A 22,829-nucleotide genomic window follows, 5' to 3' on the forward strand; every position below is an offset into this window, starting at 1 on the left:
ATTTTATCCTGATACCCCTGTAAAAATTAAAAAATTGAGCCTAAAATAACATTTTTGTGGAAAAAAAAGTACTTTTTTGTTTTTATGCCTCAATGTATGAAGCACCTGAGGGTTCAAAGTGCTCATTACCCATGTAGATTTATGCCATGGGGGTCTAGTTTCCAAAATGAGGTCACTTGTGGGGGAGCTCAATTGTTTAGGCACCTCAGGGGGTCTCCATACGCAACATGGCGTACGCTAATAATTCCAACCAATTTTGCTGTGAAATGGCGCTCCTTCTCTTCTGAGCCCCGCCGTGTGCCCAGACAATTACTTTCCACCACATATGAGGTATCTGTGTACTCAGGAGAAATTGCACAATACATTTTATGGTGCATTTTTTCCTGATACCCTTGTGGAAAAAAAAGCTACCTGGTTGAAATAACAATTTCATGGTAAAAAAAATATATATATATTTTCACGGCTGAACATTCTAAACTTTTGTGAAGCCTCCAGGGGTTCAAAGTGTTCAGTAAACATCTAGATAAATTCAATGAGGGGTCTAGTTTCCAAAATGGGGTCACTTGTGGGGGAGCTCCATTGTTTATTTACCTCAAGGTGTCTCCAAACACAACATGGCATCCACTAACGATTCCAGACAATTTTGCTTTTGAAAAGTCAAATGTCGCTCCTTGCCTTCCGAGCCCTGCTGTGCGCCCAAACATTTGATTTCCACCACATATGAGGTATCTGTGTACTCAGGAGAAAATGCACAATACATTTTATGTTGCAATTTTTCCTGATACCCTTGTGAAAAAAAAAGCTACCTGGTTGAAGTAACAATTTCGTGGTAATTTGTTTTTTTTTTTATTTTCACGGCTCAAAGTTATTAACTTTTGTGAAGCCCCTAGAGGTTCAAAGTGCTCAATAAACATCTAGATAAATTCCATGAGGGGTCTAGTTTCCAAAATGGGGTCACTTGTGGGGGAACTCCATTGTTTAGGCACCGCAGGGGGTCTCCAAACGCAACATCGCGTCTGCTAATTATTCCAGACAATTTTGCTTTCAAAAATTCAAATGATGCTCCTTCTCTTCCGAGCCTTGTCGTGCACCCAAACAGTTGATTTACCCCACATATGAGATATCTGTGTACTCAGGAGAAATTGCAGAATTAATTTTATGGTGCATTTTTCCTGATACCCTTGTGAAAATGCAAAATTTTATGGCTAAAGTAACATTTTTGTGTAAAAAAGTAAAATTTTCATTTTTTCCTTCCACATTGCTTTGGTTGCTGTGAAGCTCCTAAAGGGTTAATAAACTTTTTGGATGTAGTTTTGAGCAGAGTGAGGGTTGCAGATTTTAGAATGGGGTCACTTTTGGGTATTTTCTGTCACCTAGGTCTCTCAAAGTCACTCCAAATGTGATGTGGTACCTAAAAAATTTTTTTTGTAAATTTTGTTGGAAAAATGAAAAATTGCTGATGAACTTTGACCCCTTCTAACTTCCTAACAGAAAAAAAAATTGTTTCGAAAATTGCGCTGGTGTAAAGTAGACAAGTGGGAAATGTTATATAGTAACTATTTTGTGTGACATATCTCACAGATTTATGGGCATAAAATTTAAAATTTTGAAAATTGCGAAATTTTCAAAATTTTCGCCAAATTTCCAAAATTTTCACAAATAAACGCAAAAAATATCGGCCTAAATTTACCACTGACATGAAGTACAATATGTCACGAAAAAACAATGTCAGAATCGCCAGGATCCGTTGAAGCGTTCCAGAGTTATAACCTGTCAAAGTGACACTGGTCAGAATTGCAAAAAATGGCCGGGTCTTTAAGGTGAAAATAGGCTGGGGGCTGAAGGGGTTAAGAACCAACTCTAATCTAGATGCAACCAAAGTCTTAGTGGCTAAAGGAGCTGTGATGACATCTGGCCCATGTACACAGACTCTTTTTTGGAATTAGCAAAATGTAATGTGTCATGTGACCCTTGACTCCTCCCCTCCATGTGACATCATTACAGGTCCTGTAAGCATGTTCGGCTGCATTTTGAACATCCCCCTATCACATGACAAATTACATCATACCTGAAAGGAGCCCGTACATTCTAGCATCTACCATATATCCAGTGTGAGGCTCTGCAGGAGGAGGTATGTGGAGATTCCCCATTACTGGGGCAGGGGGCATTAACCCCTTCAGTGTTTAATCTTTTTAGATACATTTGTGTTAGTGAATTTCAATATCTATAATGTTTTGAGTTTTTTTCACTTCCTTTTTGAACATGGACACACAGGACACATATTCCATATCCCTCACCTTCTGTATCCTCACTCATCCCTTGTAGACAGCCTGTGAGCCCTCGCGGGCAGGGTCCTCTCTCCTCCTGTACCAATCTGTGCCTTGTTTATGATTATTGTACTTGTCCGTAGTATGTGTTCCCCTTTTCACGTTTAAAGCGCCATGGAATAAATGACGCTATAATAATAATAATAATAATTGGAGTTATTTGCTAATAATATTATTTCACCTACTAAATATTGGGATAGGATCTTGGAGCTAGAAATAATCCTTTAATGACCAAAACTCAATATTAAAATCTGACCAGTGTCACTTTATGTGGTAATAACTCTGGAATGCTCCTAAATAGGGTGGTGATTGCGATACTGTTTTTTCATGCACATTGTAGTTTATGTTAGCGGTAAATTTAGGACAATATGTTTTTTTTCATTTTTGTGGAAATATTTGACATTTTGAAAACTTAGGAATTTTCAGACTTTGAATATTTATATCCTTAAACCAGATAGTCATACCACACAAAATAGTTAATAAATTACCTTCCCAATATGTTTAGTTCATGTCAACAATATTTTTCAAACTACTTTTTATTTTGTTACAATGCTAAAATGGGTAAATATATTAGCAATGTTTCATTTTTTTTCCATGGAAATTTACAAATCCAATGTTTTACTTTTCAGTTTTGAAGGGACTTTGAGGGGCCTTTTTGATCCCTACCCATTACTAATCTCAGGCTTGATGACAGCTGTAATTTTTGACAAACCACAGCTGTCATTAACCCCTTATATTACCCCGATTGCCACTCCACCAGGGAAATCAGGATGAGCTGGGTAAAGTACCAGGATTGGCGCATCTAATGGATGTGCCAATTCTGGGGCAGCTGCAGACTGCTATTTTTAGGCTGGGGAGGGCCCAATAACCATGAGGATACCAGCCCCCACATGTCTGCTTTATCAAATTGTACAAAAATACAGGGACAGACATATCAATAGTGCAATTTGTGCAGCTGCACAGGGGTCCAAGAGTTGAGAAGGCCCATTTCCACTTTCTAAACAGGTGGAATTGTGCATTTTCATGAGCTATTTGACTACAAAGGACTCATATATTGTTCTTGTACAGGGGCACTTTTCTGTCTGTGATTCTAGTGCAAAAATCATATAACACATCATTATTATTAATTGAATGAGAAAGGGAAATTACTTTAGAACTTACAGTATTTTTTGGACTATAAGACGCACTTTTAACAAGAAAAAAATCTTGCTAAGTGAGTGCCTCTTACAGTCCAGACACAGCTTCTTGTTACAATGAAGAACGTTAAGATAGTGTCCTTCCCAATTCCCAATCACTGAGAGAACTGTTGTCAATATTTGTCTAAAATAAAAAAAATGTATTTTAATATTAGATTATAAATACAATGCGTTTCGGCTGCTAACAGCCTTCCTTAGGTGTTTGTAAATGAAATGAAGAGTTGGACTCTTATGCATCTCCTCAATAGAAAAGGGTGTAGTTAATAAGTAAGAAAAAAAAGAAAACAATATAGTGTTATTAACACCACCCTTTCCTATTGACCAGATGCATATGTGAGAGAATACAAGTCATTTTGTATTATATAGAAACCATCTTGTCTTATAACTGCATGATGTCATAGGGTTCAGCTAAGGCTGCTTTCACACATCCGGTTTTTGCTGAGCGGCACAATCTGGCGCTTTGCAGAAAAAACGCAACCTTTTTTTTTGCCGCCGGTTGTGTTTTTTCCGCATAGACTTGCATTAGCGCCGTATTGTGCCGCATGGCCTTGCGTTCAATCCGGTTTTTGCCAGATGCGGCATATTGAGCACATGCGGCGGCAGGATGGAACGTTGCCTGGCACGTTTTTTTGTGCGGCGAAAAAACCATATCGCATCGGGAGCGGCGCTGTGCGGCATGGTGCATAATGAAAATCTATGCACGCCGAATCCGGTGGCATGCATCAAACGCCGGAAGCATGTACCGGATTCGGTTTTTACTTCTGAGCATGCCCAGAAGTGATCTAATTCATTGCTTGTCAGAAAATCATTCTCTCTCTCTCTCACACACTGACTCACTCACCGATCACGGGCGCCTCGCTGCACGGCTGTCACACTGACTCACTCACTCACTCTCTCTCACTCACACTGACTCACTCACTCACTCTCTCTCACTCACACTGACTCACTCACTCTCACCCACTCACCGATCACCGTCGCGGCGCTGCATGGCTGTCACAAAGCTACGGCGGCTTCTCCTGATTTGAAAAAGCCGGCCGCCCATTCAATCTCGTATTCCCTGCTTTCCCTGCCCACCGGCACCTATGATTGGTTGCAGTCGACACGCCCACACGCTGAGTGACAGCTGTCTCACTGCAACCAATCACAGCTGCCGGTGGGCGGGTCTATATCTTGCAGTAAAATAAATAAATAAATAATTAAAAAAAAACGCCGTGCGGTCCCCCCCCAATTTTGATACCAGCCAGGGTAAAGCCACACGGCTGAAGGCTGGTATTCTCAGGATGGGGAGCTCCACGTTATGGGGAGCCCCCCCAGCCTAACAATATCCCCAGCCTAACAATATCAGCCAGCAGCCGCCCAGAATTGCCGCATCCATTAGATGTGACAGTCCCTGGACTGTACCCGGCTCATCCCGAATTGCCCTGGTGCGGTGGCAATCGGGGTAATAAGGGGTTAATCATGGCAGGCGTCTATGAAACACCGCGGTGATGATGCGTGCGGGAGTGCCTGTGTATGTGTGGGGATGATGAGTGCGGGAGTGCCGGTGTATGTGCGGTGATGATGAGTGCGGGAGTGCCGGTGTATGTGCGGTGATGATGCGTGCGGGAGTGCCTGTGTATGTGTGGGGATGATGAGTGCGGGAGTGCTGGTGTATGTGCGGGGATGATGAGTGCGGGAGTGCTGGTGTATGTGCGGTGATGATGCGTGCGGGAGTGCCTGTGTATGTGTGGGGATGATGCGTGCGGGAGTGCCTGTGTATGTGTGGGGATGATGAGTGCGGGAGTGCCGGTGTATGTGCGGTGATGATGAGTGCGGGAGTGCCGGTGTATGTGCGGTGATGATGCGTGCGGGAGTGCCTGTGTATGTGTGGGGATGATGAGTGCGGGAGTGCCGGTGTATGTGCGGGGATGATGAGTGCGGGAGTGCTGGTGTATGTGCGGTGATGATGCGTGCGGGAGTGCCTGTGTATGTGTGGGGATGATGAGTGCGGGAGTGCCGGTGTATGTGCGGGGATGATGAGTGCGGGAGTGCCGGTGTATGTGTGGGGATGATGAGTGCGGGAGTGCCGGTGTATGTGCGGGGATGATGAGTGCGGGAGTGCCGGTGTATGTGCGGTGATGGTGCGTGCGGGAGTGCCGGTGTAGGTGCGGTGATGATGGGGTCTCTCTCTCTCAGCCTTTAAAAAAAAAAAAAAAACGGATCCTTTTTTACCGGATCCGTCACATCAGTTTTTACACAATAAGAGACGGATCCGTTGCATCAGGCACAAACCGGATTGTGCCTCATTGCAAAAACCTGATGTGTGAAAGCAGCCTAACACTGATGGGCGGGGAAGTTTCACATTTCTACACACACCCCTGTGGTTCTTATTGGTGCATAGTTATTTCTTTGTTTGGGATACTATATAAACTGTTCACATGATGTAATAAAGCAGAAACCTTCAGTACACCACAAAGCATGTGTGTTGTTATGATTTCCCAAACACTTGTAAACAAATCTTATTAATTCAGAGTTCCAATGGCATAGGAGGGAGTGTATTTCGCTCACACATAAGAGGGTCCAACTCTTCATTTCATCTACAGGCACCTGAGGAAAGGTTGTTAACAGACGAAATCTGATGGGTTTTTTTGCCTATTTTTAAATTGAAAAACTTATTGGAGACAAATTTTGTTCACACTCCATTGATAGGTTGCCATTGTGACAGCGCCATACACCTGGATCTCCTTTGGAGGAACTTCCTGCAGCACACCAGGTTGTCGACACTCCACTACATCTTGGGCAAATTACTTTTACTGTTGTGCCTCAGTTAGTACAACTTATTCAGGTGAGCTTTCATTCTATGTTCCACCTGATGATTGTATATTTACCGTATTTACTACGCTTAGAGAGCACCACATTTCTCTCCTTTCTTCAAGGGATTTCCATCATTTTTACAGATTTGGAGGTTCCAGTTCTGCATCATTCTGAGCCCTTTGTAACATTTCTAGTTTTAGTCTCTGGTGACCTCTGTTCCATGTCAGATCTGTAGGGGTACACATTTACACGGTGAATACGATTAAGCGGGAGCCAAATAGGTGCATTATGTTCTATGTGCAGTAAATGTGGTATTAGGAGCATTATTATCAGGTTCATCCTTCCTACATCAGATAACAATATTTTTTCCACACAATGATTCCGTGTTATAAGTTTTGCAATAACGTTTGTAGGTTTAAGTTCCCAAAGTCTAATGGGAATCTACTGACTTTTTTCCCTGGATAATTATATGGTTGTACACATTCGGTGTGATCACCATTAAACATCAGTGAAGAAAGTTCTAACAGATCAAAAAGTAATAGAACTGGTTTATGTCAGTGCATTCCCAGCCTGAAAAGCTTTCCAATGCAATCTATCTGGGGCCCCGATCTACAGAAAATCATGTTTATTCATACACACATGGATCAGCTCTGAACACACACAGCCCAGCTCCGTACACACACGGCCCAGCTCCGTACACACACGGCCCAGCTCCGTACACACACGGCCCAGCTCCGTACACACACGGCTCAGCTCTCATCATACACAGCCCAGCTCCGTACACACACACAGTCCAGCTCAGTACATACATGGATCAGCTCTGAACACACACAGCCCAGCTCATTACACACAGCCCAGCTCATTACACACAGCCCAGCTCATTACACACGGCTCAGCTCTCATTACACACGGCTCAGCTCTCATTACACACGGCTCAGCTCTCATGGTAGCACAAGGCATACCTTAATATAAATAATTCTTACATTAATAACACTACAATAGTAAATAAAAACAGCAAAGTCAATAATGGTGAAAAATGGCCGTGATGTTTTATTAAGAGTTTCGTAAGAATTAAAACAACCAGAAACATAGAAAATTAAATATTCAAAATTCCACCTTTTAACTGAATTAATAACAATTTTTTCAACCATATATCTATTTAATAAAAAACACCAAATCCACCCAGCAAAAACTGGGTGATTTTTCCCACCAGGACACGACTACACAGGCGTGGCCCCCCCCACAAAACCACACAGCCATTTTTCTACCATTGATTGGAGGCCAAGATTAAAAATGTCCATTCCTATATCCGACAAATGAACCCAATCATGTCTAAATAATCCCGGCGTAAAACCTTCAAGATCTAGGTGTCTATATGTAAAGCCACCTAACAATTTGAAAAACTTCTCTAAATCTCTATTAACCCTCTGTTACGGGGGGACCGGCAGATTAGGACCAGGGGGTATATATCCTAATCGCCAGTCGGGGCCCACCGTGCTCCAGATGACAATGGAGCTGCTGGCACCTGAGGGTTAGGCGGAGACTATAGAGCTGGATGGCTCTGAGATAACCCAGGAACTCTGGGAACCGGTCACGTGTGTTGGGACACGTCAGACCGGACGACAACCCGATTAGCGTTTTGGTGCACCTAGCGCTACACCAACCACGTGTGCAGGAAACACGTCAGGCCGGGTGGTAACCAGGTAGCGTTGACCGGAAGACCGCCACGAAAGCGCCCTGTCGGCCACGTGTGTAGGACACGTCAGGCCGAGCGGTCCTCCGATTAGTGTTTCTGGCCACCTCTCGACTGGCCACGTGTGTGTAGGACACGTCAGGCCAGATGGGTACACCAGTAGCGTTGACCGGGAAGCCGAGGAAAATAAGGAACACCCTGTTAACTCCACAGGGGTCCTGGAGTACGCTGTCCGTGCGCGTAGGGGGCACAACCGGACAGGTGGCGCAGCAGGTGCGTTGTCCGTGTGCGTAGGGGACACAATCGGACAGGTGGCGCAGCAGGTGCGTTGTCCGTGTGCGTAGGGGGCACAATCAGACAGGTGGCGCAGCAGGTGCGCTGTCCGTGTGCGTAGGGGGCACAATCGGACAGGAAGCACAGCAGCCGCAGCCCAGTTAACGCCACTGGGCTGCTATAGCAAGACTGGAACGGCAGGAGGGAAGCACGGCGCCTGACCCTGATGTGCCGAGCCACGAATCTTGGCGTGACAGGCACCGTTCGCCTAACCCTACCTACCGCTTCCCAACATAGGCTTATGCCGCAATGAGGCTCTAACATGGAGGTGTGCTCTGACTGAGCAAATGTGAAGACTGCGCACCATGTTGTCTCCAGCCCCTTTTATAACCTGGGTCTGCCCCAAACCCAGGGTGGAACCACCAAGGTCCAATAGCAGAGTGCCATGTCATCAGTGACGTCACATGCGACCTATCCGGAACCGCCATGTCATTGATGACCTCATGGCAGCCACGCCCCAAACACTTCATCAGTCATCGTCTGACGACCAATACTGAGGTGCCAGATCATAGGGGCGGGCCTCTGCGAGCCAGTCCGGAGTTGCCACGTCATCAGGACACCTGACACCCTCTGCCCTATCAGGACCTGCCACCTCACGGACATGCTCAGTGAGGTCCTTACCGGACCTAGCCTCTGATGCACTAAGTGCCTGAGCATGCTCAGTAGCCTGAGCCACAGGCTTAGAAAGCAGACTATCAGTTTGAGCATGCTCAGTAGCCTGAACTGAGGACTTAGTCTCAGACATAACACAAACAGGCTGAGCATGCTCACTAGGCAAAACACCGGGCTTAAACTCTGGCTGGGGTAAATCGGCGCACGCATGCGCACTAGCCGCCTCTCCACACTTAGACGTGGTGGAAGGAACAGCCAACTGGACGACCCGAGGCACGGCCAAGAACGGCAGCCGGCGCCTGGGCGCAACAGGAACTGCAGCAGGCTGCTTGCGGCTATGGCGGCGCCGGTTCGTAACACCCTCTTTCGAATTTTATCCATAAATTGCACTCCACCCAATTTCCACGCTAACCGCGGGATTATTTCTGAAAAAACTAGACATGTATTGGGAAAATAATTTTTTAGGGCTTCAAGGTCTCTATGCATTTCCCATAACAAATTTACAGTATTTACTTTACCTATATCATTCCCACCAAGATGAATAATGATCACATCAGGGGAAGGATAATACAATAACAACTTCCTTATTTTACCCATTAACTGTGACCAAACCATGCCTCTATAACCAAACCACAAAACCTGAATAAAGTCCAAATCAAACGACAAATTCTCTGTATATTGCCGCTGACTCGCTCTCTTCTGTGCCCAATGAACGTAAGAATGTCCCAAAATCCAGACAATTATTGGGCCTAAAAAAATGAGGATCAATTAATTTAGTAAATTAGGCCTGACATATAACTTAAATCTATTAGACTGCCACCGCCCTATAGCTTTAATACTATCCTCACTGAGACCAAACCCTGCAGCCATTGTAGCTGCACCTATTCTGAATGAGTGTGATGAAATGTTACACTTACCCATGTTCAGCTTCCATAAACATTTCTTCAATACGCTATTGAATTGAAATATTGTAGCAGGGTCACCTCCAATATGTACTAACAAAGGCCCCTTACCAACAGGCCGTACCTGAAGCCACTTTTTAAGATTAGCAATCGGGCAAATAGATGTGTAAAGCAAAGGATTCAACTTTATTAATGACCCTCTCCCCATCTGATCCGTTTTAGATCTTCTAATATTAATTAACAACTGAGTGTTAACAAAAGCCACGTCCTCCACTCTCAGCCCTGAAGGACGACTTTTGCTAGCACTAAGTAATTCACCGACTCGTAATGCAGCAAAAAACATTAAAATGAATGCTGTCTGAAACAAACAAGTCTCAAACTCATTCTTACATACAAAGTTCAAGACCTCCCATAACCGATATAATAAATCAATGGATATAGGTCTTCTTGTATCCGGCTGAAAATTCAATCTTTTCAGCCCTTTCATCACTTGCACAATTGAGAACAAACCGCTCAAAGGCTTACTGCCACTAAGCTTCAGAAAAAAGGAAATACCCGCTATCAATTTTGCCAATGAAGCATAAGTGACACCAGCCTCAAGCAGTTCATTAACAAATTGCAATGCTGACACAGAATTAGTCACATACGGATTAATATTGTTCAGAGCACAAAATTTTGTCCATTTAACCCATGCCGATGCATACCCCTTCCATGTACTATGCGCTACTGAATTTTGAATAACCATGGGAATCAGTCCCATAAAACCTGCCAAAGATGCGGTGGGCAGGCTGTATTGTCTTGATCTGCCTCTGGGCACACCCGATGAAACTCCTCCCACTGCTGGCGAGAAAGAGAGTCAGCCATGACATTAGACTTACCCTCAATATACTTCGCTTTCATCCAAATATTGAATTTAAGACAGCATAACACTATCTGTCTTAAAATCCTGACAGTCCACCGACACTTGGACCCCAATGTATTAACACTAAATACAACACCCTGATTATCTGAAAACAACAATATCCTCTTGTTTGCTAGAACACTACCCCAAAGCACTAAAGCCACTAAAACTGGAAATAATTCCAATACTAAAATATTCTTGGTAACACCTTGTCGAACCCAAGACTCATGCCACAACTCCGCTGACCAATGATTACCCAACAATACTCCATAACCAACACCTCCGGCTGCGTCAGAAAATAAAGATAACGCATCTGACGACTGAAATTCATCCTGCCAACAATTAATCCCATTGAAATTCTCCAAAAATTCCAACCAAACAACTAAATCATCTTTCATATGCTTCGTCACTCTAATATGACACCTATTAGATTTAACCCCTTTTGTTGCATCATACAAGCTCCTGGAAAAAACTCTTCCCATTGGAATGATTCTCAAACTAAAATTCAACAATCCTAGCAGAGACTGCAATGTTTTCAATGTCACTTTTTCCTTTCCAAGCAGCTCCAACACCCGCTCTTTTAATTTCACAATCTTCTCTATTGGTAAACTGCATTCCATTTTTGTAGAATCAATCAAAATACCCAAAAATTCTAAACTAGTACAAGGAAAGACTGTTTTTTCCTCTGCTAACGGGATACCAAAGAGACCACTCATTGCCATAAATTTAAAAAGCAGCTCTTGACAACACGTCGAACCAGCCTTACCCACAAATAAAAAATCATCAAGATAATGAACAATTCCCCCTATAGGTAACTCAAACTCAACCACCCATTGTAGGAAAGACGAAAAAGCCTCAAAATAATAACACGACAGGGAGAAACCCATAGGGAGACAACGATCAAAATAAAAATAACCATCAAAAGAAAAACCTAAAGAACTAAAACCATCAGGATCCACAGGTAACAACCTAAATGCCGATTTAATATCTGATTTTGCCAACAGAGCATCCCTACCAAACCTCCTCACTAAATCAACCGCCATATCAAATGACGCATATTTCACTGAGGCCACCGATGAATCTACCTCGTCATTTAAAGAAAAACCACTTGGGTAAGAAAGATGATGGATAAGCCGAAACGTACCCAATTCCTTCTTTGGCACCAAGCCCAATGGAGACACTCTAAAATTGACAAATGGTGGCCCTTCAAAGGGCCCTGCTACTCTACCGGCTTCAACCTCCTTTGCAATTTTATCCCTCACTATGTCCCTATTCTCATTAACTGAACGCAAATTTTCAAACATTAAACAACCAACCCCATTAAACCTTGGCACCGGAAAACCTGACTTAAAACCATTCAAAACAACATTACGCTTCTCCCTGTCTGGAAACATTTCTAACCATGGCAGCATGTTTTCCCACTTCACTGGCGTCACTGCTTTTAGAAATGTGTTCTTTAGTGTTATGCACCTGCTGTGTAGATTGGGATTGTTTCTTAAAACATTTTGACATGGAGTGTGCTCCGCCGCAAAACGAACACTCGTGCCGAAAACGACAATTGTTTAACCAGCGACAAGCGGATTCGTTAAAGGCAAAACACACTCCCTTCCTAATTGTCTGATTAGATGTTTGTCTCAATCCAACATTCCTTTGTGGAAGCATTAGATTGAGCCAAAGCCCAACATCCTTTACACCCCATGTTAAACTATGATGAATTGCTATTTTTTGACGAAAAGATTCATCATAATTTAACCAGGCCAAACCGCCAAAGTTACGGAATGCCTCCAATATTATATCTAAGTGCTGGAAAAGTCCGCTGCACAGCTCCGGACGTTTTTCACCTAGAACAGCAGCATAAATGGCAAACGCTTGCACCCAATTATTAAAAGATTTGTACACCTTCCTACCCTCCAAATCCTGTTTCTCATCTCTCTTATCTGATTTATGCTGCTGTTCTCTAGTACAAGGCAACAGGGAGAACAAATCAATGAACTCCCTGTTCCATATTTTTTCTTTCAAGGAGACACTCAAATGGAAACCTAAAGGAGAGATTTCACAAGTAAGTGTCTCCTTAAAACAAGTGTCCGCTACACCCGAGGGTCTGTCCTTACGTAAGGCAGACACCTCAGATGCTTTTTTAGTACAAACCCTATTCTGCAATACATGACATACAGCTTCATTCACTAATTCCCTAAACTCCATAGCATCAAAACTCGTATTTGACACATTAGACATTGTATGGGTGTTCTTACCCTTTCCATCTGTCGGCAAGCCACGGACCTCTTCACCCCTATTCACACTGGGGGCCGCGTCCAGGATCACCGGTTCTTCCTCCACGATCTGCTGCCGCCCTGTGTCCGACCGGCTATCGCTCACCGCTGTTGCAGGCGCACTGCCTGCCCAGACCCTGAGCGCCGCCGCTGCCCCAGAAAGGCTCTTTTGCATGGGCAGCGGCGCGACACTCCGGTCTCTGCAGCGGCCGCGTTCGCTGGTCGCCGCCATCTTCTTCCGGTCCGCGCTGCTTGATGACGTCGCACTTCCTGTTGACACGCCGACCGTCGCTTTTCCATGACGACTCTGTTCACGCGATGCGTTGTCCTGATCTCGCCGCCTCCCAGACGTCTTCCTGCTTGTCGTCTTCCTCGCTGGCAGCGGCGGAGGTGAGTAAACATCCCGACGGCTTCTTTTCTTCCGCAGGTTCTTGCTAGTAGCCGAATCCATACGCGGCGCGACCTCCTCTTCTTCGCTCGCTTCATCCATCGCCGCTGTTTCATTCACTTCAGGCTCGGGTAACGGTGCCGCAGTAGAGAGGCACGCCCGCAGCCAGTCTTCTCCGCCTTCTTCCCCCGCTCTCCGCACCAGCTCCTGCAGCATTTCTTCCATGCTTCTTGCTTCAGTCAGCTGGAACTGCACAGCTGACCCACGGACACTGCCTTAAATATAATTCAAATTCCCGCACTTTTTACATTCAGCCAATCAGGACCTAGAAAAACCCAAGCGCGCAACAGCTGGACAAAACCAGTTTATTCCAGCTGTCCGTGTTACCAGGTAGATTACTCCATATTATGAAATCATCAAATTAACCCTTAATGAACCGATATATTTAAAAGCTATATACCGGATGCCTGTGCGACCATGGAAAACCCACTGCTATCCGCTGTGTGGGTTTTTAACATGGTAGCACAAGGCATACCTTAATATAAATAATTCTTACATTAATAACACTACAATAGTAAATAAAAACAGCAAAGTCAATAATGGTGAAAAATGGCCGTGATGTTTTATTAAGAGTTTCGTAAGAATTAAAACAACCAGAAACATAGAAAATTAAATATTCACTGCTATCCGCTGTGTGGGTTTTTAACATTACACACAGCCGAGCTTCGTATACACACGGCTCAGCTCTCATCACACACAATCCAGCTCAGTACATACATGGATCAGCTCTGAACACACACAGTCCAGCTCCGTACACACACGGCTCAGCTCTCATCACACACAATCCAGCTCAGTACATACATGGATTTACTCTGAACACACGCAGCCCAGCTCCGTACACACACGGCTCAGCTCTCATCACACACAATCCAGCTCAGTACATACATGGATTTACTCTGAACACACACAGCCCAGCTCCGTACACACACAGCTCAGCTCTCATCACACACAATCCAGCTCAGTACATACATGGATTTACTCTGAACACACACAGCCCAGCTCCGTACACACACAGCTCAGCTCTCATCATACACAGTCCAGCTCAGTACATACATGGATTTACTCTGAACACACACAGCCCAGCTCAATACATACATGGCTCAGCTCCGACCACACACAGTCCAGCTCAGTACATACATGGCTTTGCTCCGAACACACGCAGCCCAGCTCCGTACATACATGGCTCAGCTCTGATTACACACAGCCCAGCTCAATACATACATGGCTTCGCTCCGAACACACACAGTCCAGCTCTGTACACACACGGCTCAGCGCCGACCACACACTGTCCAGCTCAGCTCAGAACATACATGGCTTTGCTCTGAACACACGCAGCCCAGCTCTAAACATACATGGCTCAGCTCCGACCACACACAGTCCAGCTCAGTACATACATGGCTTTGCTCCGAACACACGCAGCCCAGCTCCGTACACACACGGCTCAGCTCTCATCACACACAGTCCAGCTCAGTACATACATGGATTTACTCTGAACACACGCAGCCCAGCTCCATACATACATGGCTTCGCTCTGTACACACACAGCCCAGCTCCAAACATACATGGCTCAGCTCCGACCACACACAGTCCAGCTCAGTACACAGTACATACATGTGTACCGCCCCGTGGAAGCAGCCAAGCTGCTCGATCCGGGTTCGCTGTGGCTCGAGGGTCTCCGGACCCAGGGGTCATTCGGCCACTCGAGTGAAAGTGGGGTATTTACAGGGGAGTTATAGTTCGTGACGCCACCCGTGGTGTGTGCTAATTGGGAGTACCACCACTGACGTTGCAAGTACCCGGGGATGATGGAGCGGGCACAGCAAGGTGTTGTAACCGTCCACGGGTAGGGGGTGCCCCAGGACTCGGTGAGGGGTGCCGTGTGGTGCAGGGGTCACTCTTGTACTCACTCAGTTCATAAGCAGACACTGACAACCGGGTAAACCAAGTCTCTGGGTACCGCTAACACTGAGGGGAGCTCGTCCGGGTCCCGTCCCCAAGTGATTCTGCCTGGTGATCCGTGACCTGCCTCCTGGCACTTAGTTTGACTTCAACTTGATGGCCCGGTAGCATGGAACTAGTCGGGCCCCGCTCCCTACTATGGCTAAGTATGGGAGCTTGCTCTCAGGGCTCACGCTTGGGATTTTTTGGATCGTTTTGGTTGGAATGTCCTATCCCCCTCGTTGCGCTAATACCCCGATTCTGGAGCGGGTGGGAACGGATCGTAAAGGCTCTGTTCTCCTCAGGTAAATTGTAGGGCTGCCTGAAGCTACTCCCCGGCCTAGGGTCCGTGTACCCCGTCGTGCCTTCGGCCCGGACCGGTGATAGTGCTAGGCTGCCGGCAGTCGTCCTCGACAGGTCCGAGCACCTCGCCACAATTCCCTGCGACCGGGGGTCCGACTCCTCTAGGCCCAGACCACATTCTACAACCTAGGCAGTTCCTTCAGGAGCCACCACTCACGACATCCTCTGAGCTCCTCTCAGCTCGAGGGCTACTCCAACTCCCTCTCCACTCACAGACAGACTTGACTCACTACACTCCTCTCCTCCCCTCCCTGACCCCCCAGGTGGGCGACTCTATTCCACTCAAGCCATCCACTGGTGTGTCAAGTGGGTGTGGTGCAGGGTGTCTCTAGGGTTTGATTTGCTGTTGGAGGCAACACCACTTAAGTAGGGACCCAGAACCAAGAGGGAGGCGGAATACTGCATGGAAGGGCAGCTTGTGCAGTACCCTGTGACGACCTGATAGTCCAGGGGCGTCACACATGGCTTTGCTCCGAACACATGCATCCCAGCACCATACATACATGGCTCCACTCAAAACACACGCAGCCCAGCTCCGTACACACATGGCTCAGCTCCGACCACACACAGTCCAGCTCAGTACATACATGGCTTTGCTCCGAACACACACAGCCCAGCTCCATACATACACAGCTCCCCTCCGAACACACGCAGTTCTGCTCCAATCCAAACACACGCAGCCCAGCTCCATACATACACAGCTCCGCTCCGAACACACGCAGTTCTGCTCCAATCCAAACACACGCAGCCCAGCTCCATACATACACAGCTCCGCTCCGAATACACGCAGTTCTGCTCCAATCCAAACACACGCAGCCCAGCTCCATACATACACAGCTCCGCTCCGAACACACGCAGTTCGGCTCCATACATACATGGCTCCAATCTGAACACGCGCAGCTCAGGTTCATACATACATGGCTCCAATCTGAACACACACTGCTCCACTCTGTACAGAGGTGTCTCCACTCCTTATACGTTATGCATATGCATCTCCGCTTTCTACATGTACACACAGCTCCGCACACGTCATACACACACAGCTCCACTCCAAACATGCCGTGTACACACGGCTCCTCTCTGTACAGCTTGTACACACAAAGCTCCGCACAAGTCATTCACACGGCTCCTCTCTGTACACATTGTACACACATAGCTCCGCACACGTCGTTCACCCTGCTCCTCTCCGGACACATCGTTCACCCATGGCTCCACACACGTCGTTCACACATGGCTCTGCACACGTCGTTCACACATGGCTCCGCACACGTCGTTCACACATGGTTCCGCACACGTCGTTCACACATGGCTCCGCACACGTCGTTCACCAATGGCTCCGCACACGTCGTTCACACATGGCTCCGCACACGTCGTTCACACATGGCTCCGCACACGTCGTTCACACATGGCTCCGCACACGTCGTTCACACTTGGCTTTGCACACGTCGTTCACACTTGGCTTTGCACACGTTGTCCACACATGGCTTTGCACACGTTGTCCACACATGGCTTTGCCCACGTTGTCCACACACGGCTCCGATCATGCCATATACACATGGCTCTGCTCCGTACAAACATGGCTAAGCTCTGTACAAACTTAGCCCCGCTCTGTATACACGCGGCTCCTCTTTGTGCATGTACACACTGCTTTGCTTGTCATACAAGGCTCCGCTTTGTACATGTTGTACACACGCAGCTCACACACGTACATACTCAACTCCGCTTCAAACATGTCGCAAACCAACAGCTCCGCTGCACAAATGTTGTACACTGCTCCGGTCCACTCACATCGTCCACACACGGCTCTGCTACATCCACACTGTAAATCCCTCCTGACCCCACACATAAAGTCCATACTTCCCAACCATCCTGGATTCTGTGGGACTGTCCCGATTTGAGGGCTCTCTCCCGCAGTCCTGCGGCTCACAGCTGATGTCCTGGCTCCTCCCCTCAGTGCAGTGAATAAATTAAATTAAATTTTCATCTTCTCTGGTTTACTGGGACAGCCGGGACTGGAACTCGTGAACTCATTGTCCAACTCTGCTGTTTTGGTGCTTTTTTTTCTCTGGAGGTTTCTATGTGGAGCTTAAGAAAATGCAGGAAAAAGCTTCTCTGTACAATAAAAACACTGAAAAAGGCAGATTCACATCTGAACCAAAAACACATTAAATAATGGAGGAAAGGCAGAAAAAATGCAGCAAAAATGGAATAATCAGAGAAGATTGTTATTGTGTAGTTTGGTGCAAACAGTGGCAGAAACAAAAAACCACTGAATTTATGCAACGTGTGAACACTGCTTTATAGGCCCAAATAAGCAACATGTCATATAGTGACGCATATAAATATAAGAAAATTCTGGCTGCTATGAATATGAATGAACAGTCCGGGGCATCTGCTGAATGACCCTTACTGACAAATGAGTGTGGCTAGGGGCGTGGTAAAAATTTGCGGCGGTGCACAGATTTTGTCCCGTTTTCCTCTTTTCAAGAGTTGGGAGGTATGCATAACCTTCACCTCATCCAGCATCATGACAACCAGCACAAGCTAGACCGATTAATGCCAAGATGGAGGGTATAATATAGTGTGTTAAAAAACTATCACCATATATAAAAATAGGCTATTATATAAATATAAAACCGATACATAGAAAAACAGCCAAATACCAATAAAATATACATTTCTTTATTAATAACATAATTAAAAACAACAATTTATAAGCAAGGATAATGATGACAGGAGAAAGCCCACAACACAGTACTATTATATAAAAATCCAATAAATATTAAATAGACCATGAAAAGGCCACCAGATGGCAGCAAGGGCTCAAAGCAGGCGAGCACACATGGTAATGGCTGCCACAGAATACCAATATAGATTAATAAATATATATAAAGTGCATGTGCTATAAAGTATACATAAAGTGCACAACAGTGCTGATAAAGTGTATGATAATAATAAAGTGCACTATAATAAATAATATATATTATGGCAGCAAGTTCCATGTAAGGTCACATGCAAAGACACAAAGCCAGCCACCTGGGGTAAAATCCACAGATGCTCAGTCAAAATGGACTACATAAAGTGCAATATGCAAACAAGCAAATGTAAATACATTAGTCTAAATGGATATACCTGAGGCCATGAGGACCGTGTATAGGCAGCCTCCAACCCACCCTACACGTGTTTCGGCATACCTTCGTCAGGGGAATGTGTATTGAGACAGCTGGTATGGTCTCCTTTTAAACGGCAACAAGCCAATCAGCTGTTTAAAGCAATCTCCACCGCAATCATTACAGGGCGCATGCGCGGGTGGAGGAAAGGAGAGCGTCATCCGGCCAAAGACGTCATCCGGAGTCGGGGAGGGTGACGCGAGCGGCGAGCACCATATAATACGTCACGCGGCCCAACACCGATCACGTGACCCGGCCCACGTCGGATAGAGACGCCCCCAACCATGACGCGCCCCTGCTCCATCCCCGCATGCGTGCAATCACGGAACATAAGGGTATGGAAGAATAGGAAGACAAATTAGCTTAAAATAAAAAGGAGTATCATGTTGGTAGAGGAATATGTATACCCTGGAATAACAATGAAATTACTATAATATATATAGATATATAATAAGTTAATAATCACAATTAATGCATGCCAGAATAAATAGATAATAAATAAGCAATATATACACAATACTATATTAAGTGTAATACAAAGTGCATAAAAATAAGTAACCATATTTACTAGTGAAAATAGATATATATAAAAATATATATAAAAGTATAAATATATATATATACATATATATATGCATAAAAATATACACACACATGTATATAATGTGAAAAAATGTGAAAATGTGTAAAAATATTAAAAATATATAAAAATTGTGAAAAATGAAAAATATGAAAAAATATATAAAAATGTACACATTATATATATATATATATATATATATATATATATATATATATATATATATATATACACATAAAATTCCATATATATCTATATAGGTGAATAGTGATCAATTAGATATAATACACATAATACAACATTATATAAAATTACAAAAAGGCATGTATAAGAAAAAAACTCTCAATATATCAAAATTGTTTTTATATATAAAGATGTTAAAGTCCATTGTGCTCCAAGGTATAAAAATCCATTATGCTCCAAGGTGGATAGATCCAATATAGAAAAAAGCGGGGTCCATCAATAAATAATAAACTATAATAAACAAAAATAAATATTAGAAAAAATACAAAAAAATAAAAAAAATAATAATACAAAATTTATAAACAAAATTCACCATACCAAGTTAATCCACAATACATTTTAACACATAAACATGATAAAACAAAATATTAAAAATAATTTAAAATTGTTAAAATAGTGATCAGGATAAAATTCTATTGCCACAGAAAGATATCAAAGAACAATTCATCCTATTGGTTAGAATGCAAAAAAGGTCCAAAACTAATTGTCTCATTTAGGTCCTTAGGGTGTATAGTATCCAATAACCATATCCACCAGCATTCTTGTTGGGTAAGTCTCCTCGTAACATTACCACCTCGTATCCCTGTGATAATATGGTCTATGCCCCTTACTTTTAACAACGACGACTCCCCTTGGTGATATTCCAGAAAATGTCGAGGTATTGTTTTTAATGTACTGATATCTGAAGCTGTGTTAGCAGCATTAATGTCACGGACATGCTCACGCACCCTTACTTTAAGTTCCCTAGATGTGAGGCCTACATAAATGAGTGGGAATGGGCATGTGGCGTAATAAGTTACAGCCTTAGTCGTGCAAGTGATACTATGAGTGATTTTGTATCTCTTAGGCTAAGTTCACATTTCCGTTGTTTTCCATCAGTCGCATGCGTTGCTTGACGCATGTGACTGATGCGTTGTACAACGGATGACAACGGTGACAAAGAAAAGAATTTCTTTGTCGGACTCCGTTGTGTGCGGGGGTGGAGTTCGGGGGGCGGAGCTGAGGACGTCAGTGCCGAGGTCTGCATGGCTGGGGACAGGTGAGTGAGTGTGTGTGTACATGAATGTGTACATGCGGAGTGCGGGAGGGGGCGGAGCCGAGCGGGGCCGTGGAGCTGAGGACGACAGTGCTGCGGGGGCTGCAGGGCTGGGGACAAGTGAGTGTGTGTGTGAGTGTGAGTGTGTGTCTGAGTGTACACATGCGGAGTGCGGGAGGGGGCGGAGCCGAGTGGGGAAGTGTCGGCCTCCTTGCACACTGTATCCAGGGTAAATATTGGGTATAAGCAAAGCACTTTTTGCTTGGTTACCCGATATTTATCTTGGATACCAGCTTAGCGCGGTCTCCCTGCACCCGTAACCACTGTAAATATCGGGTAACTAACCGAAGCGTATTGCTTGGTTACCTGATTTTTACCCTTGTTACGGGGGGCGGGGAGCCAGAGAGTGCATGCGCAGCGAAATCCTACGGATCGCGCTGCTCAAAAAACGTTACAGGCTGCATTGCTCCCGCCCGGCGGTCAGTTAAAAAACGACTGACCGCGACGCAGTGGATGCAACGCAGGGTCATCAGTCACAGTCCGTCACTAATAGAAGCCTATGGGGAAAAACAGGATTCCTGCAAAATATTTTGCAGGATACCGTAATTCCTCAAGGCTACGGATTGTGACTGATGCAAAACAACGGAAGTGTGAACTTAGCCTTATTACCAGAGGAATCAATAAAGTCCATGGCAGTTTCCACGTTCGGGCACGCCACACACTTGCCACAAGGTTTACAGCCCCATTTAGGTCCTAGCGATGATGAAAAAGGTTTACTAATTGTCGGGGCATAATGACTACATGTTAAAAAGTCCCCAATATTACGACTTTTCCTCGCCGTAACACTCATTTGTGGCATGATATATTGTTTCACAATGGGGTCTGTCATAAGGATGGGCCAATATTTCTCAATGCACTGCTGCATCATTCGCCAATGTGAGTGGTAATCCATGACTAACCTCACAGGACCAGAATCACCCTGTTTTCTAGGAATATACAAAAGATCGTGCCGATTGGAATTCCTGGCCCTCTTGTATGCATGATCAATAACTCGTTGTTTATAGCCACGGCTTTTGAATCTTCGTTTTAAATCACTGGCCTGAGCTTCAAAGTCCACGTCACTGGAACAAATTCATCTAATTCTCAGGAATTGACCAGTGGGTATCCCTTTTATAATATGTGGAGGATGTGAGGATCCAGCATGGAGAAAAGAGTTCACTGATGTTTTTTTACGGTATACATCCGTCTGAAGAAAATTTTTTTGGTCACGTTTAATGGTGACGTCCAGAAATTCAATTTTTGTTGCACTATACTGAAATGTCAGATGAATATTAAGACTATTCTCATTAAGTGCCTGAAAAAATCCTCCAATTTAGCAGATGACCCATTCCAAATGAAAAAAATTGTCATCAATGAAGCGGGTCCTCCTGACCCCACACATAACCTTCCCCTCACCCTGCACCATGACACCCAGCACAGCAGAGTCCTGCATACACTGAGGAGCTGATCATGTGACCCCTGACTCCTCCCCTCCATGTGACATCATCACAGGTCCTGGAAGCACAGAGCTATATCTAGTGTAATGTCTACGCAAAAAGAATTGACTTGGTGCATATTCAAAAATGCAGCCAAGATGCAGCCAAAAACAGATGCCCAGTGCGGACAGCAAAATAGAAATCTCATAGACTTTGCTGGGGGAAGGAAATGTATGCATTTAAATGCATCTTTATGACCTCAAAAATGCAACAAAAACGCAGGAAAAGATGCAGTGTGTGAACATAGCCTAAATCCCAGTGGACAGAGGTACCGCTGATGACATCATGCCCATGTGATCATAAGGGGCGGAGCCTCCACCAACATTGCTGATACCAGGAAGTAATATTATTTTTCTAAGTCCAGGTGGGCAGAGAGTTGATTCTAATAGAAGCGGGAGTCTGGGGGTAAGAGCTGCAGATGGGTGGGTGGAGGGGGCGCTAAGCCTGCATGAGTATAGTGGAGGGGGAAACATTGCCATGCCCCCAACC

At 44.9% G+C, this 22,829-nt stretch overlaps 1 protein-coding gene across 1 annotated transcript in view; it reads left to right on the forward strand.

Moving 5' to 3' along the window:
- The first annotated feature begins 6,229 nt into the window (after window positions 1–6,229).
- Window positions 6,230–22,829, forward strand: part of LOC142312245 (uncharacterized) — a 202,970-nt gene continuing 186,370 nt past the window's right edge. The window contains exon 1 of the mRNA XM_075351168.1: window positions 6,230–6,347. The gene's annotated coding sequence lies outside the window, so the exon portion shown is untranslated. The remainder of the gene's footprint in view (window positions 6,348–22,829) is intronic.

The sequence above is a fragment of the Anomaloglossus baeobatrachus genome, chromosome 5, assembly GCF_048569485.1.
Source record: "Anomaloglossus baeobatrachus isolate aAnoBae1 chromosome 5, aAnoBae1.hap1, whole genome shotgun sequence".
NCBI lineage: Eukaryota > Metazoa > Chordata > Amphibia > Anura > Aromobatidae > Anomaloglossus > Anomaloglossus baeobatrachus.